The sequence below is a fragment of the Physella acuta genome, unplaced genomic scaffold, assembly GCF_028476545.2.
Source record: "Physella acuta isolate Inbredline_101_S28 unplaced genomic scaffold, ASM2847654v3 ptg002768l, whole genome shotgun sequence".
NCBI classification, from domain to species: domain Eukaryota; kingdom Metazoa; phylum Mollusca; class Gastropoda; family Physidae; genus Physella; species Physella acuta.
Genome location: NW_026734190.1, coordinates 17,501 through 20,000, shown reverse-complemented (window position 1 = coordinate 20,000; position 2,500 = coordinate 17,501). Strand labels below are relative to the sequence as shown.

Here is a 2,500-nt window from a genome sequence, read left to right as displayed (position 1 = left end):
AACCAGATAGCTATCGTTTGCGAGACGTTTTTCCACAACACATCGCGGGACGGGAGACAACGCTCTAGCGAGAGAACGGATCCCGGCATTCCCGGATTTTTTCACATCGGACCGCTCACATTTCCCCCTTCACCGTAAACACGGCGTCGCCGGGAAATCTCTCGATTTGCATCGAGCCGACTGCGTTTTGCAGACCCGTCGCCCGTTCCGAGGGCTGGGCCAGTGCGAGACTTTTATCGAGCCACCAATACTGCTTGGTTGCGTTAGCACTGCGCGTCGCCGCTGGCTTCACGCTACGGACACGTACTTTTACCTTCACTGGCGCGACCTGCGCGCCGAGCCCGCATTTTACCGGGAAGCTAGTCGGGAGACTGAGCCACGCACGGTCAGATCGGGCACATGTCGCTGGCTGCGAGGGAGCGCGGATCCTAGCGTCACATAGAGGCTTCACCGACACTCACCTCCACAATAGTAGATACAGACCGTTTTAACCGCCGTATTTCTGCCCATACCTCTAGTGTTAAACCGAAAAATCGGGTACATAGTCTCGGGGAGGACCGGGGTGCCGCCCCATGAGGGGAGCCCGCACGGAGGGCGCCGGGGGTGCCGCGACCCGGGGGGCGGCGCGGGGGTGTCGGGGCGCATCTACGGGGCTCACTCGCGCGGGCGCCACACTTCCGGGGGGCGCCCCAGGTGGGGTGCCAACTTTGGCGCCCCCGACTAAGGGGCCGCCCCCACTGCGGTTACACGCTTTACGACCACCCACCCGCGTTCCCCACCCCAGGGGGCATGCGAATCACCCGCCAGGGGCGTTCTGGGACCGAGGGCGCCGCTCCGGCACAAGGGGGAGCCAAAACGCCCCGAGTTCCCCCGCGGCCACCTCGACACCTGGGCGGGCGGCGAGGGGTGTCCTGCGATCGGGGTGGGGAGCTCTACCAGAATCACCCGCCAAACTTCACCGGGGGCGTCTCCCGGCGCCCCTGCGCTCGGGTGACGAACAGCGCCCCGGGCTATCCCGGGCGCCCTATGGCGTCCACCTTCGATCGGAAGGGTGATCTCGACTCGGGCTGAGGCGGGCCACAACAATCCGCGGTCACATCGGAGCCGTCCAGGCTAACGAGGCCCCGGCTCACGGGTAACCCATGGGGCTGGACCGGGAGTCCGCCGTTAAAGAAGAAAGAAATGTAGTGCAAACCAGAACCAGTTTTTTTTATTTATTTTATAACTCGACTAATAATCGTCACAAAATTATAAACTTGGTACCTACGGATAGCCCTGGGCCCAACCTAATACAGGATGTCCATAACTATGCGCTAATTAAATAATTAATGGGTATTAAGGTCGGTCTTAGTAAATTGCTATATAAAGTCTAAGACCAGAACCAGTATTTTAAATTTATTTTATAACTCGGCTCCTAATTGTCACAAAATTTAAAAATTGGTACCTATGGATAGCCCTCGGCCCTACCTAATACACCGTGTCCATAACAATGTGGTAATTAAATATTTACTGGGCGTTAGGGTCGGTCTTAGTAAATTGCTATATAAAGTCTATATAAAATTTTACGAATTTAAAAAAAAAATTCCTACCGTCAAAAATAGCGACGCCTAGACCACCACACCTGTTCTGACGTTAAATCCTACTTGCACACACGTGTGGGAATAGATTAGATATCATCTAGAGATAGAATTCCTAATTATTTAATTAAAATAGAGACTCTAGATTTAATAGTTGTGTCATAGTTACATTAAGTCGAATTAGCGAAGCGGAGGCGGGAACTAGATTCTAGATCTAACACTTCGATTGCGATGAAAAAAAAATAGCTTTATTTTAAGGCCGACAAGGCAAATACGGTTTAATTAATATTAAAGAAATAAGTCCGAACACCTACCTTAAGCGAATCATCTACACAACACATGACTAGAAATAATACACGTCCACACGAAGAGCGATTGAAACGGTGACTGCAACGGTGAAAACTTGTACGACGGAAACATGGCGCCTAGGTTATGCCTACTTCCGGTCTGATGAAAATTTTTAATTCATTTTAAATTTTGCGCTCTATTTCGTCCGCGCTTGTCCACTTAAACTCTACAGAAAAGATAGTCTATATAAAAATAATTCCTAGAAGACAATTTTATGAGAGATCACCCACATTTATTTACCCTGCCTGTCTACCTTAGGGTTAGAGTTTGAATTTTTCTAGATTCAAGCCAAATATGCCGTGTCGATTAAACGACGACGTACATAACAGAGCGAAGACAATGAATGGTTCCTTAATTAACTATAATTACGGTCCTAATACAACTACAATTCACCATAGTACTAATATGTATGTGTATTGTTGTTTTGGGAGTTCTGTCATTACATTTTAAATTATAAAAAAAACGGGTTTACGATACACTTCATTACGCCGCCGATCGTGGTTTTAGATTTAAATTTGGTCGGATTCGGTTTATTATTAATTTATATAATACTTTATACATACTTTAATTCATTA

General features: G+C 48.8%; 1 non-coding gene across 1 annotated transcript in view; it reads right to left on the bottom strand.

The window, feature by feature from the left end:
• Nucleotides 1-9, bottom strand: part of LOC131934255 (small subunit ribosomal RNA) — a 1,846-nt gene extending 1,837 nt beyond the window's left edge. The window contains exon 1 of the ribosomal RNA XR_009385597.1: nt 1-9. This exon is cut by the window's left edge and continues 1,837 nt beyond it. This is a non-coding gene — a ribosomal RNA (small subunit ribosomal RNA).
• Between the last annotated feature and the right edge of the window lie 2,491 nt (nt 10-2,500).